At 27.4% G+C, this 23,606-nt stretch overlaps 1 protein-coding gene across 5 annotated transcripts in view; it reads left to right on the top strand.

Annotated features, from left to right (window-relative positions):
• The window catches only part of LOC107452992 (hexosaminidase D), a 191,766-nt gene that overhangs the window by 118,566 nt on the left and 49,594 nt on the right, over window positions 1-23,606 (top strand). For all 5 annotated transcript variants that reach the window (XR_011638407.1, XR_011638406.1, XM_016069641.3 and 2 more), the window contains one exon: window positions 4,400-4,497. The gene's annotated coding sequence lies outside the window, so the exon portion shown is untranslated. The remainder of the gene's footprint in view (window positions 1-4,399; window positions 4,498-23,606) is intronic.

Below are 23,606 nucleotides of genomic sequence, written 5' to 3'. Positions count from 1 at the left end.
AAGGGTTAAAAATTATATTTATAAAAAGTAAAATTCTTAGTTATTGAAAAGAAATTTTTTTATTCGCATATAGTTAAGTTTTGATGACAACAATGTTCGGATTTTGTCAATATTACTAATGAATCGACTTGTTTCTAACAAATAAACGCATTTTCATAATAAATTTAAAAATGTGTTAACACTGACTTTCAATTTTTTTTCTTTGCAATTCTTAGTTTTATATTTTAATTTCTAAACAAAAACTAAATTATGAATTATAATAAATAATTTTTCTTCCCTAATATATTTAGTTATGCTTATGAAAATCAATGTTTATCTATTTCTTTGTCGAAATGGTATAATTGTTGTTCTGTTTTACGTTTTTCAAGATGTTCGTAAAACTTTTATAATTAATTTTGAGCATCCTACATGAATTATTCAGGCAGTTTGAAAGATATTAAATGATTTAAAAGATTTTGTAGCATAAGATTAATAAATTAAACGAATTAATTTGCTCTGAAATTCAATAAAAGATAATGCGTTGAACTAGAAAATTTAACTATGCTGCAAACATAATTATCTCGAAACAAAGTAGTTATTAGTCTTCCATTAATTCACTAATTGTCTCATTAAGTTGTAATTTTTAATTAAGTGTTAAATAAAGAAGATACATATGAAATTCTAATTGTTAAAAAAAGAAATGGGTTTTATTAATTTAAAGGCTTTCATTTTACAGAAAATTAGTATGTTTAAAGCAAATTATTGTAGTCCAGACGCTTCATTATGTGTCTCCTTTAATTTGATTGGTTCCTAATTTATAAGCTCCTTTGATATAAATTTGCTATTTGGGAAACGTTAATTGCATTTCTTTATATTCATCTCAATATTAATGCTTTTCGTCAATTTCAATTCCCTCAACTAACTGAATAAATTATGGTAATCTTTTTAAATGGAATAACGGGACTTAAGTACACAGTGAAAAATGCACATGTAAATTATTAATTCGCTATATATATTGAGCTCATTTATAATAACTTATGTCCGAAAAATTACAGATAAGATGACAAATTAATTAAAGAAAAGTAGAAGAAGATGGGTTTCTAAGGTTCTGCTGAGAAACAAGTTTATTCACATTAATTTTCAGAATTAGTTAAAACTTTTGTCAACAGATGGCGAGGAGAAAACATGCACCCGTGTGAAGACTTTTAGCCTAAAAGATTTTACTTCAAGCAGGATATGGCTTTTCCAATTTTATTTTCAATTCGCAATGCCATTTCTTGACAAGTTTTACGTATCATTTTAAATCTTCGTCTAGTAAATCTAGTCGTTGAACAGCCAACCCAATTTTTGGGTTTTCGACTGCTAATGTTCAACTACGTAGCCTGGTAAATTTGAACCTAATTCAGAAGACAAGGGTACTCCTGGATCAAGTATTGGGAAAAATTTACATTCGTGGAGGACTTCTTGTATGGAACTAACCCGCATTTGTGTTACATGGAGAGAAAAACCACCTTAAACTCCCACGGTTAGCCAGACGGCAAGGGGACTCTGACCCATGATCCGTCTACCACTGAAGATATTTCACGTCAGCACTGTGGTCGGTGCAAGCCAGATGTAAAATTTGTATCGTACAGCCGTCGCCGGGATTTGAACCTCTATCTCCTGAGCTATCTCGGCCCTTTGGTCTTTTAAATGGAATGCAGTGGACCGTAATTTTTAGCCTCCTTCCATTTATCTTCAACTTATTTTTCAAATCTTCGTAGTCTTCAAATGTTGAGCACCTGATAACACAGCGTTAGACATTTACGTACTAAAACCTGCATGATTAATCAGAATTAGGCTATTATGTGAAATTCTGCCATTGCAAATCTAAGATATTGTTTTTCAGGAAACTTATGCTCTTTGTCATAAAAACAGAAAAAGTCTTTCTTCTTAGTTTTCATAATAAAAAAACAGAAAGCTTCGTGTAAAATTCAGACATTTATTTAACTGTAAAAATCTGGTTTTAATTAAATATTTGCTGAAAATAATATATTGGAATGTTTTCTTACTTCTAGTCCATATGGGATTAGGTAGATTATTTAAAAAAAAAATTAAAAACAACCAACTTTAGATCCTGTTCCATTTTTCCTTTTCTCTTGTTCAGTGCAGAAAAAAAGATAAAAAAAGAACCACTCTGAATAACTTTTAGTTAATGATCGGATCTTTACATTCTATGTTTCGATCAAAAAAATTCGAGAAAGTAACCTTAAGTATATTAATTAGAGCAAACTATTTTTCATTTGCAAAATCAGACTTTGCAAATTGCACTTTCTTTGTGTGAACACACCTTTTTTAATGATGGATCCTGATTTTAGACCCCCAAAATATACGGGATAGTCCCAAACTGGGAAATATGGTCCTAATTTTCGGTCAGGAGAGTGATCTAAAGTTGGAGCCCTTCATGTTATTTTTACTTCTTCTTATCTCATCATATATTGAAAACTTTTTAAGAGAATTTGTCATTTTTTGCACGCAATTATAAAATTTATTTATCCAAAGATTTTTCTTTTATAACTTTTAGTAAATATAACTTTAGTAAACATTTCCCATTTTTTATTATTTTATTTAATAATAGTCGAAAAAAATTTGCAAGGTATATAATTTTTTAGATCATTTTAAAAAATGCAAGAATGTATATTTCCCAGACTGCAGCTACCTATTATATTTCAAAGGTCAAAAATCCAAATTTGCCGAGAAACGCTACATTTATTCTAAAAAAGTACGTTTTTGTGTCTGATTTTGTAACTTAAAATATGGCCTGCACTAATTAATTATCATATTTGAGGTCACCCTTTCGAACCATTATGATTGAAAACTAAAATGTGAGGATCTGATCATTAGATCAAAAGTTATGAGGTAGGTCCGCTTTTTATTTCATTTATTTATTTATTTACTTTGCTCTTATTAATTCTTCTATTTTATGTCACCTCTTCGAAAGATTAGGTTGAGAGATTAAGATTGTGTCCAAAAATGTGAAGATCCGATTATTCGATCAAAAGTTATTTAGGATAGTTCATTTATTTTTAAAACATTCTACACATACGAAACTCATTCATTCATTTATTTTTCATTCTACAGAATGGCCTCGTTTTTTCGAAATACACCAAATAATATCTGATGTTGCTTTGTATAATAAAACAAATGCATCCCCTAGTATAAAATACAAAAAGTTTATGAAAATATTAAATCGAAATGAAAAAATAAGTCAAACTATTATCCCACATCATCCAGTTAGTAATAAATAACTTCATTGAAAATTTAATCATCGAATATTACTTCATCGAATATTGTTGTTGTTCATTTACGTCGCACTAGAACATCGCAATGGGCTATTGGATCCGGTTTGGAAAACATCCTTGAGGATGATCCGAAGACATGCTATCCCAATTTCAATCCTCAACAGAGAGGATGGCACCTCCGCTTTGATAGCCCGACAACCATCACGTGCAGGCGAGCACTTTACGGTAGAGCCGTTTAACGAGGACCAATACCTCACACCCTCGGTTCCTACGCAGACTAATCCAAGTAATCACCCACCCGCACACTGAGAGCAGTCAGTGATGCTTGACTTTGGTGATCTGCTGGGAACTGTGTCATAACGATCAGTCCACGGCGGTATATATGTAAATTTTTTTGATTTCTTGTCAAATTTAGTGGGTCTGCAAACAGAAAAAACTGCGCCAAAGCTTGGAGTAATAAAAAGTTTATATAAACTGGGTTTCCAATTGTGTATTGTGTTATTCGTATTTTCTTTAATGCAATATTTAGTAATTTATTTAGTGGTATAATTTAATATTTTTTTCATGAAATATGTAACTCCTGATCTTCATAATTCATCTTAAAAATCTGTGCCTAAGAGTTAAAATCTTTTCAAAAACTGCATGATTTATTCTAATAGTTAACTCTTTTCTGAAATTAAAAATGTACTTAAAATAAAATAAAAAAGGATCTATTTTAAAAACTCAACACATTGCAACTTAGTATATATTTTATAGGATTCCTTGCAAAATTTTACAGGCCTGTAAATTAAGCTCTTCATAAAGTTTCAACCAAAAAATATTTTTTGTACGTAGTTGTTGATTGTATATTGCGTTGTTTGTATATTAAATTGATTTTACATTGTATTGGTGTCATTTTGGAATGTAATATTTTTTTGTAATATATTTAATGGTATCGTTTTAAACAATTTTTTCGGGAAATATGTAATTACGCATATTTCCTGCACAATTTTTCGGTTGATAGGAACAAAATTGTAAAAGCAATTTCAGTCATGTTAACAAAAAGCAATTTTCTTGAATAGATAGTTTATTCTTTTATTAGTTAAATTTATGTTTAAGAATTGTATTGAGTAAGTTTTATAAGATATATATTTTTCTAGATCAACATTTGAGTCAGCTTGAATAAATTTATCAACTTTCCTGACTCGGCTGTTCCATCAATCTATTTTGGGATATTCTTATAAAAAGTATATCAACGGTAAGAGAACTATTTTATTTTTTACAATAAATTTCAAAAAGTTTTTAAAGATAAAGTTTGAAATATTGTTTCATTTAAATATTTTTATTATTATCTGGAGTCTGTCGGAAATAAATAAGGCAAGAATCTCGATATATTTTATGCTGCTGAAAAAAATAGCGTAAATATTTTACTCTGTTTTTTATTGAAATGTTTTCACGTCAAAAAAGTAAGTTGTCTTTGTGAAGAAAAAAAATGATAACTGAAAAGAAATGCAAATGTTACAGTATCGAGATAAAAGAACTTACTTTTTTTACAAATATTTTATTTTCGTCACAGACTGCTTTTATCATTTTTATAAAAGAAATATGTTTAACTGTAAGTTTCAGATTCGTTATGCTTTTTCTTTTTTTTTATACAAATTTTTCTCAGAATACCGAAATCACATGAAAAATTTCTTTTGAGGTAATTTAATTTTTTTGACGCTTTCCATGCATTTCAATATACGTATATACTTGGTATTCAGAAATTTTCTTATTTTTTGTCCAGATCACCGAATAAAGTCGATTTTGTCTCATGTTTTGTGTTTTATAACTTTATTTACACAGAAACATGTTTTGAATATGATGTACAACAGAGTTTTCTCATTTTATGAGATTTTTCTAATACCTGATATTGGGTTAGAAAACGAAAACGGAATTTAGTAAATAGATTTGATCTATTTTCTGTTTTTATGAAATTTCATAGAACAAATCGATTTCAACCTTGATACTTGATAAAGAAACTTAAAAGAAAAAACTCAAAATTTAAAAGGTTGAATTGTTTATAAGCATTAACTGTCTACATTTCGGTCGTTTTATGGTTACCAAAATTTCTATTGCTTTTTCAAATAATACTGATATTTCAAAAAATAAACTTCTAAAAAACAAATTTAAAGCAATGGTAGTTGATTTGGGATTTGTTTTTGCTGTTTAAAAGAAATTAATTTTAAACAGACATCTGGTTTCATGAAATTTTGTTTTAAATTTCGTTTCAACTTAGATATTTGAAAAAGAGATTTTACTGAAAGATTGAAAAATTTAAAAAGTTGATTCACAGACCTTAATATTTGTTATAAAGCTATTTAATAAAATTCTGCCATTTTAAAAAATTTCAACTTACTCTAACTATTAAAAATTTCGGATCAAATTACGATTAAAAGCACTTATTACGGCAAAATCCATTTTTATCAAAAACTGTTACTTAGTAAAAAATTTGATATACCGTAATTTTTATCACAATAATTACCGAAAAGTCGCTAAATCACTCTAATTAAATAACTATTGCTATACGGTATAATATTTACGGTAAAAATGGATTTTACGGTAATAAGGATTTTACACGTAAGATGCACTTAAAGTGTACGTAATTTATACCATAATTTGATCCTGACTTTTTTGCGGAGTATTTGGCAAATAATCCTCTGAAAAAAAATTTCAAATTTTTTATAGTTTATTAGGTACCATTTATATCCATTTAGCTTAAATGTTCATTAAACGGGTCAAATGTATTAACTGATTCCCAAACGAAAAAAAAAAAATGCCACTAATAATTAGGTTTCAAAAAAACTTTCTCTCAAGACATTTGTTTCTTTTCTGTTATTTTCTCTCTTTGACATATAAAACGGCAATGCTGGGACCCAAACCCAAAGGGCCCATTTGTCAAAATATTAGAGGTCTCGCCACCACAAAAACAACCCCGATCAGCACACAAGACCGAGCATTCTCCAATTCACTGGCACAAGGCCCCGAGTTAGGAACGAGAAAAGCGCCATGTACACGTCGGCCAGAGGTGACCAGTCGAGCACTAAGCAATGAGTAGAAAGCCACAAGGCAGCAGTGCGGCAGCAGGCTGTGTCCAAAACCAAGCCGACAGTACGGAGCCAGCAGCCGCACCCTGACCCACCGAGCAGTTTTCCGGCAGGAAGACATACGAAGATAAAATTAAAAAATGTTTGATCAGACATTAAACTTTTCGTTTAGAAATTTGTAATTGACTCGGAAAATTTTCGATGTTTGATTTTAAAAAATTTAAAACGAACTATGTAGAGAAACAAAACTACCTTATAATTTTGTTGTTGAAATTATTTTAATTTATCTTAATTTATCTTAAATATTTTAATTTATTGTTTTAAGGTGTTTCAACTCATTATTTTAACTTTTTAATTTATTATTTTAAAGTTTTAGTTCATTATTTTAGCATTTTAATTAATAATTTTAATATTTTTATTTATTTAATTATTTTAATTATTCTTTTTTCTATTAATCTCCCTTATTTCTAAATTTGAAAGAAAAAAAATCTTAAATTTTAATCAAAAATGAGTCACCAAAAATTTTCTGCAATATGTAATTTAAACAGGTAACCATATAAATAATATTAGAACAAGAATATCTTAAGTTTTAATGAGGATAATAGGGTTTGCTTGAAGATCACAGTAACCGCGAAAAAAGGATCTGTTACCTAACTAAAACGTTCAAAACAAAATTTGATTATCAAGCCTACAAATATAAAATACTCTCATAACAAGCCTTTTCATGAGCAAAATAAATTTTTCAAGTTAATTTGATGTTTGGAATCATTAATAACATTTAAGCAAAAATGTGTCTACTTTGTTTTAAAAAATACAATTTATGATGAATAGTTTTCTTTAATTGTTTTATAATTGATACTCTGAAAGAAAAGTTTATCTTAAAAGAGAAAAAACAACAAGGAATAATACGAGTATGCTTTAAACTTGTTTTGTTTTCATTCCATCAATATTTCATATCAAACGCATGCCACGTTTTAAAAATAAATTTTACGATGTTTGAAAAACCCATTTTTTGTTTTCTTCAAAACTTAATCTTTTAAATCACGTTTCTTTTCAGTATTTAATGATTTAAGTTTAATGAGTATCTTTAGTTTTAAATAAATAATTCACCAACAGTGAAACATAAATTTTAAAGACAGAAAAAAACATCAAGGAAAATAAATAAATTAAAGATGAGAAATCTAATGACTTGTGCTGGGAAATATAAAAATTCGAATATCGCGCTATATCATCGAGGATATCGATATTTTACGATATTTTTCAATTTAAATATTGGTTAATATTTTCATTACTCAAACAAAATTTTTCAACACTCACAATATCGTATTTGAAAAAGGTACTCGTAATATTGGTCATCGCTATCGATAAAATCTCAAACTTTATTCAAAAACTCTTGTTAATAATAAAACTTATGTCATTTTTTGTATATGATATTTAACATTGTCGATAATTATCCCAATAATATCCTAATTTATAATTATCATTATCGATAAAACGTGTGAATTTATCATTATTGGATTATCATTATCGATAAAACGTGTGACTTTATCATTATTGGATTATCAATATCGATAATGATCTCAATATTATCGTAATCAATAGTTCTCGTTAAGTCTATATTTATATCTTTTTATTTCTAGAAAAGGCATTAACTATAAAAAATAGTTTTTTAAATTAGAGCAAAAGTGTATAAAAATGAGGCAACTATATTTTAATTCATAACCATTGTTAAACAACCGACCCATTTTTTGAGTTTACGACTAGCAATGTTCAACTTCGTAACCTTGTAATTTTGAACTCAAGAAAGAATTGAGTTAACATATCTAATATACTAGTTAATTAGAATTTAATATTTGTAGTGGTAGCTACGCCACACTCTAGAACTGAATCGGCGTCAATGCGATTCAGTTTATTTTCTTGAAAATAAAAGAAATGATTCTCAATTGATCGGAAACATGATATTAAATAAAGTTCTCTCAGATTTTTGGAAAAATTTTTGTTGAATCAAATTTTCTGAAATTTTTTACAATACATTTATTGACTAATGTATGGCGAGTTTGAGTATTTTTAAACCATCGTTATCACGTTTGATGTTTTATCGATCTTGAAAATAATGATATTTTATGAATATTAAACATTATTATTTATTTATATATTTCACGATATATCTATCAATTCATCACCCAGCTCTGTTGCTGATAGTATTAGTCAAAAACTATTTCGCCCTTTAAAGCAGATGACACCACCGTGTAACTTTTATGTATCTTTTTATCAGAGGCTCTAATTCCAAATAAAAAATATATTTTGGTATTTTTTAAATTATAAAAACAGTCTAATAGTTGGTAAAAAAAATTTTTAGATTATAGCAATTATATTTGTACTAAAATATATCTAAAAGTAGTTTAAAAAGAAATTTTTATTATTCATGTACAAAATTATATCAGTAATTGATTTTGTAAATCAAAGAAATTTCAATGATGAATAACTGTTTCGGTTAGATCTGAATGAGTGCAAATTTAGAAAAGATTATTATTTAGAAGTGAGCCATGCTTGGAAGATTTTACCTTTAACAAAGAAAAACACACCTGTGTCTCATGCTGTGTTTCATAATCATAAGTCATTAAATTGCAAATATAATGTGCTTCACTTAATTTGATCTAAAGCAATACAAAATAATAAAAATGTTTTAAAAATATATTTAATAAAAAATCTGTGTCAAAGGATTAATGATTTAAAAGTTTGAGTTCTTACGAAAAATTACAGTGATAGAAATTTACGTGCTAGCTTATAATTATACGCACAACTTCATGCGCACTAGTTCATAAATGCTAGTTTATATTTACAATACTAGTTTGCAGTTAATAGAATGAACAAAACTTTTCACAATTTGGTTTATTTTTACTCTCCAACAAAATAGTCAATCCTATTCCCGAAAATTATTTTTTTTTGTATTTACACAGAAATAAAAAATATTTTATTCTTCCAAACAAGCTTATTTTGAAAGAAATGCTTGCTCACGAAAAGCATTTCAAATCTGAATGTGATAAAGAATGTCAGAATAATGAAATAAACTTAAGAAGAATCGATTAAGTGACGGTAAATGTTGCCGAGAAAATTAGTTTCCGCGGTTATGTAATTTCTCCCCTTCATATCTTTGGTTATTACAGCATTCTTTTGATTACTTCTGTAGATTTGGTAGGTTTTCCAATAATTGGATTCATAGAAATGAGGTGAGATAAATGCGTATCACAATGCATGCCAACATCCGATTGACAGTACTCGCTCAAATCAAAATCAAAACAAAAGATTTTTCTTTGCTTATTCCGAGCGATTAAACTTTTGTAGATTGAAGCAGCTGTTTCTGATGGGAATAGCATCCAATATCAATTGTTTCATGAAACATTCAACCGTATATTTAACGAAATAAGAGAGGAAGACTGAATTTTGTTGAGGACACGTTACTTACTAATTTTTGAACTTTTTAAATTTAGATATAAGTTACATAATTCCCGTGTATTTTATATCGATTGTTGTTCATGATGATCATGATATTATTGTTAACAAATATTATAGTTAATTCGATATTTATTGTTAAATATAGTAGTACCACTATATCACTGGAATTTTTTTCTGAATATCGTTATCACGATTGATATTTTATGATATATCTATCTATACATCGCCCAGCTCCATCGTTGATGCTGAGTCAGAAGCTATTTGGTTTGAAAGTTTATGGTTTAAAAGTTCGTTCGACCGTGTAAAACATTTTAGTTTAAAATAGCTTAGTCTCAGGAAATTTATACAATCTGATTTTCACTAATTTATAATTAAAATTAATAATTAATAAACAAATATGATTATTTCTGTAGATTTGCTAAGTTTTCTCAATTACTGGATTCATAGAAATAAGGTGAGATAAATACGTATCACAATACATGCCAACATCCGATTGACAGTACTCGCTCAAATCAGAATCAAAACAAAAGATTTTTTATTGTTTATTCCGAGCGATTAAACTTTTGTAGATTGAAGCAGCTGTTTCTCATGGGAATAGCATCCAATATCAATTGTTTCATGAAACATTCAACCGTATATTTAACGAAATAAGAGAAGGAGACTGAATTTTGCTGAGAACACGTTACTTACTAATTTTTGAACTTTCTAAATTTAGATTTAAGTTATATAATTCCCGTGTATTTAATATCGATTGTTGTTGATGATGATCACGATATTATTGTTATCAAATACAATAGTTAATTCGATATTTATTGTAAGATATAGTAGTACCACTATATCACTAGAAATTTTTTCTGAATATCGTTATCACGATTGTTATTTTATGATATATCTATATATACATCGCCCAGCTCTATCGTTGATGCTGAGTCAGAAGCTATTTGGTTTGAAAGCTTATGGTTTAAAAGTTTATGGTTTAAAAGTCTATTTTTTAAAATATTATGGTTTAAAAGCTCGTTGGGAAATGACCCTGTAAAACACTTTAGTTTAAAATAGCTTAGTCTCAGGAAATTTATACAATCTGATTTTCACTAATTTATAATTAAAATGAATAATTAATAAACAAATATGATTACTTCTGTAGATTTGCTAAGTTTTCTCAATAACTGGATTCATAGAAATAAGGTGAGATAAATGCATATCACAATACATGGCAAGATCCGATTTACAGTACTCGCTCAAATCAGAACTAAAACAAAAGATTTTTCCTTGCTCATTCCGAGCCATTAAACTTTTGTAAATTGAAACTGCTGTTTCTGATGGGAATAGCATCCAATATCAATTGTTTCATGAAACATTCAACCGTATATTTAACGAATAAAAAGAAGAAGATAGAATTTTGTTGAGGATACTTTACTTACTAATTTTTGAACTTTTTAAATTTATATATAAGTTATATAATTCCCGTGTTTTTAATATCGATTGTTGCTGATTATAATCACGGTCATATTGTTATCAATTATTATCGTTAATTCGATATCTATTGTAAGATATTGTAGTCCCACTATATAACTAGATTTTGTTTTAAAATATCGTTATCACGATTGATATTTTATGATATATCGATCTATACGTCGCCCAGCTCCATCGTTGACGTTGAGTTAGAAGCTACTTGGTTTAAAAGTTTAAGGTTTAAAAGTTCGCTCTGGAAATGACCGTGTCATAAATTTTAGTTTATAATAGTTTAATTTAGTTTTGGCAAGTTTATACTAGCTGGTTTTCACTACTTTATAATTAAAATGAATAATTATATTTATACACTGAGAAAAAATGTATATTCAAAACTACCATAATATGGAATACCATGCTTTTGACCACCAAAAATCTGGATAATTTTTGCCGAAGCGCTTTGTTAATGATTATTGGAAAATTAACAATAAAATCTGGCTTTATAAAATGGGATAAAATTTGATAAATGTGGTATCATTTGGAAATTTTACCATGATATTTAATGGTATGGTATAAAAACCATTTATTCGGTTGAATTTACTTTCCAGTTGTGGTTTTTTTTTTACCAAATTTAAATAATTTTCTACTTAAATCATGATACCTTCGAACCTGTCATAAAAATCATTTCTTCTGTCAAATTTACTTCTCATTTTTATATTTCTTACTAAATGTGTAGTAATAAGAACTATAATTTTGAAAACTAGAATTTCCGTTAAACCGTTATCATATAAACGAAAAAATTACCCAAAGACAAAATTCATTTTCTTCTTGTATATATATATATATAAGTATATATATATATATATATATATTATACATACATACAGTATATATACAGCAGTATATCATACACTTCACTGTTTATATATATGTAATTTAATATATTAATTTTATCCCACTATCCTTCCAAAGTTATTATTAATTCCAATGTTATTATTCTCTCAAAATGTACTTGATTACTTCTGTAGATTTAGTAAGCCATTCCAATAGTTTGATTCATAGAAATAAAGCAAGATTTGAAACAAATACATATCACGAAACATGAGAAGATTCAAACTTGTTTGACAGTATTTGTAGAAACCAGAATCAAAGCAAAAAGATTTTTCATGGTTATTCCGTGCTATTAAATTTCTTCGGAGTGAAACAGCTGTTTTTGATGTAAAGAATAGTTTCTAATATTTTTGTTTTATAAAACATTCAACTGTTTATTTAACTGAAAAATAAAGGTTTTTCTTTTGAATAGTTTACGCATAAAATTGTTAACTTGTAACTTTCATATAAAAGTAAAATGATTTTTTTGCTCAAAATATTATTTATAAAATATTAGCGTGGAATTGTAACATTGTAAGATAATTTAAGCAGTAATAAACTCACAGGGTGTTCCACAATGCCCCCCCTTCAAATAGATTTTTAGACACTTTTACAAATATTGTATAAAAAATAGCCCCATTAAGAGTCGCAAACAGATATTCAAAAAAGCAGCAAAAAGCAGAAATGTCTCTTGAATTCTAACAAATAACTGCTAAATAAAGCGAATCTGAAAACATTAAAACCTGTTTGATTGCTGGAGAAAGCAGATATGTTGAAAGAACTTTTCTTTTCACCAGAAAATTAAACTGATTTTTATATTTTTCCTCTCTCTTTGTTCACTACTTATTCGACTAATTTCGATAACTTTTTTGTTTTTCTTTGTTTAAATATTTATTTGTCATACCTAAAGTATCTGCTTTTCAAAATTTTATTTTTGTCTTGGATTCTAAAAATATATATAAAAATGTCACCAAAAGGAATACTATTACTAAAAACTTTTAAATGATTCAATATGAAAACAATATTTTTTTTTGTGACGGCAAATGATTATCAGGAACGACTAGACTCTACTAAGTTCTTTCAGATCAATCGAATTTTAAACTGAATATCTTACACACAACACCGTATGGAGTATGTAAGATATTTTGAAAGATAGAAACGCCAGATACGTTAACAAATTTATCATCAAGACTCTTTAATTATTTCTCTAATTATGCATCGAATAGTCTTAAAAACTTTTCTTTCATAATTGATTCACTTTCAGCCAAAACAGATTTTAAAAAAATTCTGGAAAAATTACCGTACCCTGACTAATGACATTTTTGTCAATAAAAGCCATAATTCTGGTTAAATGAAACCAAAATATGTGGTATTTAAACTATTAATTTAGCAATTTTTCCGCTTATGGTTACGATTTAAGGGAAATTCTGGTTTTCAAAATTATAGTTCTTGTTAGTAAAAAGTAACAAACTGAAAAGTAAATTTAACCTAGTAAGTAATTTTAAGCCATCCTCTAAGGCATCGTGATAAAATTACAAAATTTGATCATATATTTTAAATCCTCATTTTATTATTAATTTTACAAAAATCATTACCAAAACGCTTCTATAAAATCCACCTAGCTTTTCGGTGTTATTATAGAGCCAGAATCAGGGCAAACTTTACTATATTCTAGTAGTCTTGCCAACACATTTTTTTCTCAGTGATTAGTTTTTGTTACAAAATTATTTTAAATATAAACCGTTACTTTATGATTATACCACACTTTGCAGAGGAATTCTTTTACCGGAGCATTGATTCTAGATATGAAAATATAACAAATCTAATTAATGAAAAAAATTTTAAGCTATTCGTTCTTTAAAAATGACAATATGCAACTTAATATTAAAAATATGGAATTTATATTTAATTAATGAACTGTTCCATTATTTAGGAGGCTCTTCTTTGTTGTGACGAGGTAAAATTAATTAGTACTTAACGAAACGTTTACGATAATCTAATTTTAATTGGAAATTAAGGAGAATATAAATGTTCTGTATACCCTAATTATGTATAATTCGAAGCACTTTAAAGACGTATGGAATTTCGATAAGGATCAACTATTAGAAATTGCTTTTAAATATTCAACGAGAATTTAATGATATTTTTTTTAACATTTGATCAAACAGCTCGCAAGAAAATAAATTTTTGCGTTGGATTAGTTTAAAAGGTTTTTAAATGTTTTAATTTAAAATTAAGTAATATTTAAATGTTTGAAGAATTTAAAAATTCTTCTTACTGATGATAAAACAAAAACAAAAAGAAACTTACAAATTTGATATACAATGCCCTTGCACTCCAACAACACTTCAGGACCACAGTGAAAGAAAATATGGTCAAAACTGCCAGAATATGATAAAATTTGACGCGTTTCTGGTTGTAAGAGAACAAAAAAGCTGGGTAGTTCTTAATGATTTTAGTAAAATTAACAATGATTTTAGTAAANAATAAAGATTTGGATTAGTTTAAAAGGTTTTTAAATGTTTTAATTTAAAATTAAGTAATATTTAAATGTTTGAAGAATTTAAAAATTCTACTTACTGATGATAAAACAAAAAGAAACTTACAAATTTGATATACAATGCCCTTGCACTCCGACAACACTTCAGGACCACAGTGAAAGAAAATATGGTCAAAACTACCAGAATATGATAAAATTTGACGTGTTTCTGGTTGTAAGAGAACGAAAAAGCTGGGTAGTTCTTAATGATTTTAGTAAAATTAACAATGATTTCGTCAATGATTTTAGTAAAATTAACAATAAAATAGGGTTTAATAATCTGTGATTAAATTTTGTATGTGTGTTGAAATTTGGTAATTTTATCCTGATATTTTAGAGCATGGAATAAAAACCATTTATTCGGTTGGGTGTACTTTTCAGTTTTGTATGCTTTACTCAATTTTTAATGATGAGAACTATAATTTTAAGCAAGAATTTCCGGTTAAACTTTACCAAACGAACAAAAAAATCTCCAAATGAATGATTTAAATACCGTATGATTTAGTTTAATTAACCACCAGTATTATGGTTTTTAGTTAAACAGAAATGTCATTATCATTCGGTACGTGTCATTATCATGCAATATTTACAGAACTTTACTTTCTCCGTGTGGTAATTTATGTTACAATTGAGTTACAGGTTCATATAAAAATTAAAAAGTGGTAAAGAATTTGCTGTTAATGCTTCTTACAATTTAGCTTTCACTTAATTATGTTTTATAAATTTAGTTTTAAATTTATGATATGTAACTCCATTTTTGAGCATATTTATATTTGTTTGTCATCTGTCATCTCATCATGTACTTTAAAGTCATAATAAATAAATTTTTAGTTTCGAGTTACTTTTTACTCTGCAATAATTAAATCTTGAATTACTTTTAATGGACTAATCTGTGTATCAAAATGAGCCATTTTTATTTGTTTTATCATAATTAGTCATTATTTATTTTACTTATTCAAATTATCCTAATTTAAAAGCAATATTGAAATTACTTCTTCGCAATCACTCCCTAAATCAGCTGCTCCCAGTTTTTTTCGACAGTGCTACCCTAAATGATCGAGCTTTCTTTTTCCGAACCCCTAAACTTAATTAATAAATTTCATCAGCAATTTTGAGTATATATTATTTAACGAAAGACTATCAATTATTTCGAAAATATGTTATGATTTAAATATTATTAATTATTTTGAAAATATTCTTGACTGAATAATGAAGACTGAAATTTTTTATATCATTTTATAAATATTAGTTTTAAAATTGTTTTTTCTTCTTTTTTTTGCTAGATATATTTTAACGAACTGAAAATGAATGAGCTGAAATTAGTCTTACTTTAACATAAAAAAGAAAAATGGAAGAAAATAAACGTTTAGAATAGTTATCAGAGAAACATGCTTCTTCCTTGTTGAATTTTGCCATTTTTTTCGATTTGAAAATACTACTGAATTTTTCTTAAATAAACATCCTCTTCATAATTCATTTATAATATTGTTATAGGAAAAAGCATTTTTATAAAATTTCTTTCTTCACAAGAATTTCAATTAAATAATTTCATAAAAAAAACAGAAATATTAAATAAAAAACGGATTATTAATTAGCTATAAATTTAATTACAGGTTTCAAAAATCATTACTAGTTAAAAAAAATAATAATTCTCGGAACACCTGCAACCCTTTCGCAGAAACCTAGGGTTCCGCAGAATACTATTTGAAAACCGCTGCCCTAAACATTTAGTGTACTTATTCTCCAGAAATCATTAAATACAGAAAAATATGTCCATATTTTTCCAAACCCTAATCAATATTCTTTTTCTTCATAATTATTTAAATTCATTATAACTCCAGTAAACATATTAGGAAATGCTCCACGTTAAACATTGAAACTGTTTAAAAGTGTAGGTCTAATTACCAAATTAACTACACGGTTCAAAAATTTATTATTTACTTTGGTTGAGAAACTTTGAAAAATAGGATGGGCTTTATAACTGGAATTAACTTTAAATAGGCGCAACTAACGCGTTAATCATTTACCTGGTGCCTTAGGACATTATCTCTAAATCATCTTAGCGGAAACATCACTAATTATGCAAATTTTATTCCAAAGCAAGTTCTCGAAACTTGGTATCGCAAGCTCATGATTTTGCAACAATATAAATGCCAATTTGATTGTTAGAAGTTTGCTAGTCTTGTCAGGTACCTTAAGTTCATCAAGTTGCCTTTGCTGTTAACATTTGCCATTTAATTTAATAACTTGGGTTATGGAATCATTGCGTTATCTTATCAAAGTTATTGTTAGTTTCAAAGTTATTATCTTATTAAAATGTTAATCTTTAATACATTCTGAAACTGATTACAGACGTGGTTTGGCTTCACATTTTTGTTTTATTACTAGTATATTAATTATATAGTAGACATAGTTAAAGATTTTTTATGAACAATTCCTAATATGAATTTATGTAATAAAATGTAGGGTAAATGTCACACTGGGGAGCAAATTTTTTCTTGCATTTATGCAAGTACTTGAAATACTTGATCTTGCCTAGTTCTGATGCAGGGACTTCAAATCAGAATTGCTCTTAACACTCCATATTTTTTAAAATGACATTTTTAGTTTATTCTTATCGAAATGTAGAAGTATGAAAACGTTATATATTCAGGGGTCGCTTAAATGATGCGACAAACTTCTAAGGGAGTTGCGGGCACGTGATCAGAATTAAAAAAATGCAAAGGAACCCGTGTCCGGAAATGTCATTGTACGCCACTAGGGGCGCTTCCTGATTTTGAATTCTTTTTTTGTCAGCCCTAAAATAAGTATTTATGTTTTTTTAAATTATCATCTTTTTGCGTTTTTTATTTATAATTGTCGAAAAAGTTCAGGAATAGCTGTCTTTTTTTAAACTTAATGATTTGGTGAGTTAGTCAATTACAATGATTATATTTAACTACGAAATTTCCTGACAACAGCATTTATTCAACTTTTAATCTATTATGACCTGTTCAAAAGCTCACGTAGAACAATTTCATATTGGGGAAGTGCCCCTGACAGCATAAGGTAACATTTCTGGGCATAGTTTCCTATGCTATTTTAATCCTGATAATGTGTCCTAACTCCCCTAAAACTTCGTCTCAAAATTCACGCGACTCCTTGCTATGTAATACAACGTTTTTCAACTTATTACAGCAAAACATTACAACTAAAACAGACTATAAATGTGATTTTAAAAGAAAATGTCATTTAAAAAACTGTAGCTGTAAATGTCATTAATAAAAATGAAACTTGGAGAGGGAATTCGATTGCAGATTTGAAATCTGAGATACGAATGTATCGATGATCTATTAGAAAATCTTAAGCAACAAGAAACAAAAAAAAAATTGTTCTCCAGAAAAACAAATAATTTGAAACAGTAAGTGTCTTAGACATTTCTGTTTAATGCTTTTATAAATTCGAATAAAGATAATACTTAAAAAAATCTATGATAATTAATTCAACGAAACTATTTTATTCATTTTTACCTCATTGTAAAAATGCAGAGAAAAACAGGAATCTGCAAGTTCGCGTTCTTAAACGTATAGACCAGTTTCTTGTTAACAGAGTTACAGAAAACATTGGTTTCTCCTGATGTATTTCTCCAAAGAGATCTTCTAGCAGTTATATTAATGTTTTGTTGCTTATCTCATGAATAACTGTTGCGAATAAAGCCTTCATCCATCAGGTTTACGGTCGTGGTTCGATTCCCCATATAAAAAATCGGATGTTTGTTCGATATGCAATCCTCCGTTCAAAATTTAGTTTTTAGATTTCATTTTACTGTAACTTACTCTGTTTCTGTAAAATTACTGGGTCTCCCGTGAGTATTTTTCTGCATTTTAACAGAAAATTCCCGTTTTTAATTCTCTGTAATTTTAAAAGAATTTATCCTATAAATTATTTCAGAAAGATCTTTTTTGTGTCTGATTTAGTGACTTAAAATATTGTCTAAACTTATTTATTAGCATATTTGAGGTCATCCACTCGAAACAGTAAGCCTGAGTCCTGAAAAGTGAAGATCTGATCATTAGATCAAAAGTTATTCAAGTTGGTCCTTATATTTTTTTTGCAACCAACCAAGAAAAGATTAGAGCCTGAGTATGGTGAGCAAGTTGAATAAGTTGAACCGCAGATTCATAAAACTACAGAAATTTGTTACGTACATAGCAAATGGAGGAGGAAGACAAAATCAAAGGAAATGTCTCAAACTTAAAGAAAAAGCTTCACATTTGAATTAAAAATGTCAAAACTGAGGAAAAAATTTCTTAAGACTTGAAGAAAAATTTATCGCTTACAGGAAAATTTTATGCTTGAAGAAATATTTTTAGACTAGAGGAAGAAATTTCAGACTTGAAAAATGTTTTCAGAAAGGGAGAAAAAGTTTCCTATTTGAAAGAAAACTTCATACTTGAAGAAATAAATTTACACTTGAAGAAAATCTCAAGCTTGAATGGAAAAGCTCACTCACACTAGTAGAAAAATCTCAGACAAGAAAAATAAATTTCTGACATTAATAAAACAATTCAGAATTGAAGAAAAACATCTTAACATTTGAAGAAATAATTTCACATTTGAATAAATATCACACTTGAAAAAACAACCCTTTTTGTTGCTCCATCGATATGGAATATTTTTTTATGAAACAGAAAACAATTTTTGCAACTAATAAATTAAATTTGCAAAACTAATTTTGTCTTACTTACCAAAAATATCTCTTTTGACAATTTTAGATGTAATTTCACAGTAAGTATCTGATGTTTTAAAGAACAGAAATTTTCCGTATGAAACTTTCACAAATCTTCTGTCTTTTAACAGACTTTTTTTTACTGCGCAGTTTTAAAAAAGATCAAACCAAAAAGAACATATAACATTCTTTACAAGGGGTAGAGTTTTTTTAAATTTCATAAGCATAAGTCTCATAAAGCTAGAATAAAAAAAAATTGTTGCCGAAACGTTAGACTCTGGTTTTGATTATAAGGTAAAGATTGAGATTTTTACTGAAGAAACGTAAAGTACTCTTTCAAAAGAAAAATCACTATGTTTAAAAAAAAATGAATTCAAGTAACAATTTTAACGACGGTCCCCATTTATTTCTAAACATGAATTAAACGAATTACTAAATTTATGAGTTAAATTATGAGTTACGTCAAATTATTACAATTTTAGAAGCGTTTTCCAATGGATATCCCATTCAAATAATTAAAGCAGCGAAATTTTCATTAACAAAATGAATTTTTTTTTAACATTTGATATTTTTGGCACGAACCCTAAGCCACCAACGATTTAATTAAACTCCAGGTACATTCTTTTAGAACAGTGAAGATTGCCCAAACTGCCACCAAAAAGAACATAATGAATTCTCCTAGTGGTTGCTTTTACAATACATAACGGTTAATCTTTGCTGCCGGTTAGAGTTATACGTGATCCGAGGACTGAATAGCCACTACCTTCTCAACCCGTTAAATTAATTAGTTTTAATTTTTCCCAGGCTGGCAGCCTTACAACAAAAGTGTGAAAGAATTAACTAGAGCTTGAATGAACTTTAGCATTTTTCACGGTGTGGGAAAAATAGTTCTAAAAACAACAAGTTACTATTTTAAGCTTGAATATTTAGTTATAAATATTTATTATAATAACATTTATAAATATTTGCATGAAGTATGCTCATTTTAATATAATTAGATTTTATGTAGTTAAACTCTCTACCAAATAATCTTTATTAATTATTCGCTTTTAAATATGCAGACAGCACATAATGTCAATTGTTTTTATAATCTGTAGTTTTTTGTAATGGCCACTTTCAGCACGTATTCATTAGAATTTTTAATTGAAGATAATATTAGACAATGGGAAACAGTAAAAGTCTAAATTAATATTTAAGCAAATGAGACATAAAAAATCTGTTAAAATCTTTTGAAGCTCTAAGGACGGTGCTTACGAGAACATGTTAGGAAAAAAAATCTGATAAAACGTAGTTTTTACAGTAATAATTACTGTAAAATCACTAAATCTCTCTGATTAAATAAATACTACTGCAAAAATTACGGTATTATATTTTGCGGCAAAATTGGATTTAACGGTAAAAATAATTTAACGGAAAATGCACCCTAAGTGCTGTTATTTTATACCGTAATTTGATCCTGGATTTCTACAGTGTACGTCCTACATGAAAAAATTAAATTTTGCTTTCCAATAAAAAATATATTATGAATATTAATTTATTTAATCACGTCTCATCAAAAAATGATAAAACTGTTCGAAAAACTAAACTATTTCCACATAATGTTTAAACCCCCTCTTTATCGATTTCAATTACACTTACGTAACTAATTGATCATTTAGGAGCTGATCTTGACATTTTATCTATTTATAATATGCTCTCACATTCAATGAAATGTTTTCACCATTATCTCGCAATTTAACAACTAAAAGATGGCAGTAAAATATTGCAAAACTTTAAGTTTTGTTGTTGTAAAAATAATGAATCAATACTCAGAAGCGTATGTTCACGTAGTGCAATATTTATTCGATACACTTGTCTAACGATTATATGTTTATTTTAAGTTATATCAATTAAAATTTAATCTGTCTTCGTTAAATATCATTGAGTCATTATTTATTTAGAATGGAGTATAAGAACTATTTTTTTTTAAAAATTACAATTAACTTAGAAACTTAAAAATTCTTTTAATATTTACGATTGTATAAATGGTGTTGCACGTTTCCAATTTTTTAATAATATTCTTTGTAAAATAATGATTTTGAAAATATGTGATGTAAAATATTTAAAATTAGTAAAAGCTTAATGTTAAAGAAATGCGTTTTAATAAGCAGTAATTTCTCCACAATTTCTAATGCTATTTGCTCTAATGATGCAAATATGCTAAAATAATTTGAACTATTTGAGAAATTTTGCACATCTAGGTGATTTTACAATTATTGATATATGGTGTCTAAATCTTAAGGCAAGAATTAAGTTGGACCAAAAACAAAGTGTTTTTTTTAATAAATTGGAGTTTTCAGTTAATCATAAATATACAATGTATAATTATACAACTGAAAACATACCTGCAATTTTATAACATTTTCCATGAGTAACCTTAATGTTTTCTACACTAGAAAAAGAAAATGAATGTTGTGTATACAAAAATTAAGGAATAAAAAGTTCTAATATTTTCAATTTTCTATAAATTATAGAGCAGTTATTTTTTCTTGAATTAATAAAAGTTTATCTTGATTTAATGAAGTTTTTTTTTTATTCGCAGCTCTAAAATAATTCGATTATATTTTCCTCTCGTAATGAAAATATTTCTCAACTTTAGAAAACGGCTAATATTTTATTTACTTTCCACTAGGTTGCTCTTGAGATAGGAGAAAGTCCTGCTTTTCAAATGTTAACAATTACAAATTTTTTTGTCATTTTAAAATAAACCTTTGCTAGGAAAGATTCCACCATTATATTGAACAAAAATTTCACTTTTATTGCCTGAAAAGATGCACAGAAACTATAAAACCAATGTAACTTTCAAATAATACACGACGCTTTTAGAAATGTGGATAATTTTCACATAAAATAAAAGCTGATACTACAATTTTTTTTTAAGGCGAGATTTTTCGAGCATATTTTTACACTTGTCAGTTTCCTTCACTTGGAAAATAAATCTTTTGGGGGATCAACTCAAATGGGAAAGTTATCATCTAAATACATAAACTCAGAAGAGTACTTTTTTATTTAACAGTTTTTATTCTTTTCAATCTATAAAAAGGTTGAAGATGGTTTAAATTATAAAAGGTGAATTGAATAAAACTAATCTTATTGAGACTGTCTTACATTCTTTTTTTCTTTGGTTGTAGATAGTAATAGGTTTCTTTTTTCTCTGAGCTGTAAAGAAATTAGCTTAGGTCTTCCTCAGTTAAAAAAAATACATTTCTAAACTTTTGTTGAGCTAAGAAAATAGCTAATATTTCCTTTTCAGTTCGCCAGTTTGTTCTTGAGTTGAAAGAAGAAAAACAATCTTCGAAAAGTCTTTGCAATTACAAAACTTTGCGCAATTTTAAATATTTGTTTTAACTCCGTGAAGTTTCGCCATAATAAGGAAAAAAGTTTTGCTTTAGTTGTTAGCAGAAATGGACAGTGCGTAAAACAAAAAACAAAACAAAAAGAACCCTGACTAATTTAATGATCGGATTATCACGTACTAGGACTCAATCTTAACGATTCGAGACTCAAATATACTAATTAATTAGTGCAAATAACCGAGAAAATATGGTAGAAATAGTTTATTCAAGATAAATTATTTGAACTCCTTTACATTATTTCTACTTTTAATGAGGGTCAAGAATTGGTCGAAATATAAGTATGTATTTTCAGAGAAAGTAAGTTTAGTGTCCGATTACAGAAATATCGTCTGTATTAATTAATTAGCATATTTGAGGTCAGACCCACGAACTATTAAGATTTAGTCTAGCTAGCTTAAAATCGGAACATTAAAGCAAAAGTAATTGAGGGTACTCCGCTTTTTATTTTGCTAATTGTACTTAGACGAGTGAAACTCTTTTGTATTATAAAAAAAACCTCTTTTTAAAAATTAGATAACAAATTTTTCCTTATTTGTAGTTATTAAGATACAACAGCAGCAGTAGTTCTTAATTGAAATTTATATAATTTACAAAATCAATTATTGATATTTTTTTGAATATAGAAAAAAGAAAAAATTTGGAAAACAATTTTTTTTGGATTAATATATATATATACACTACCGGTCAAAAGTTTGCGAAAATTTTGAAATCTACAAAAAAAAGTTCTAAATTCAAATGTTCATAGAACTGCGAAAAATCATTCAAATGGCATGAAAATTTGATATGTTCTAATGTGAACTCTCTACAGTTAGTTACATATGATCAAATTGCAATACTTTGTTTTTTGCGAACTGAATCCACCTT

This window comes from Parasteatoda tepidariorum, chromosome X2 (assembly GCF_043381705.1).
Source record: "Parasteatoda tepidariorum isolate YZ-2023 chromosome X2, CAS_Ptep_4.0, whole genome shotgun sequence".
NCBI lineage: Eukaryota > Metazoa > Arthropoda > Arachnida > Araneae > Theridiidae > Parasteatoda > Parasteatoda tepidariorum.
Note: the sequence above shows the minus strand (reverse complement) of the source record. Positions and strands in the feature narration are given on the sequence as shown.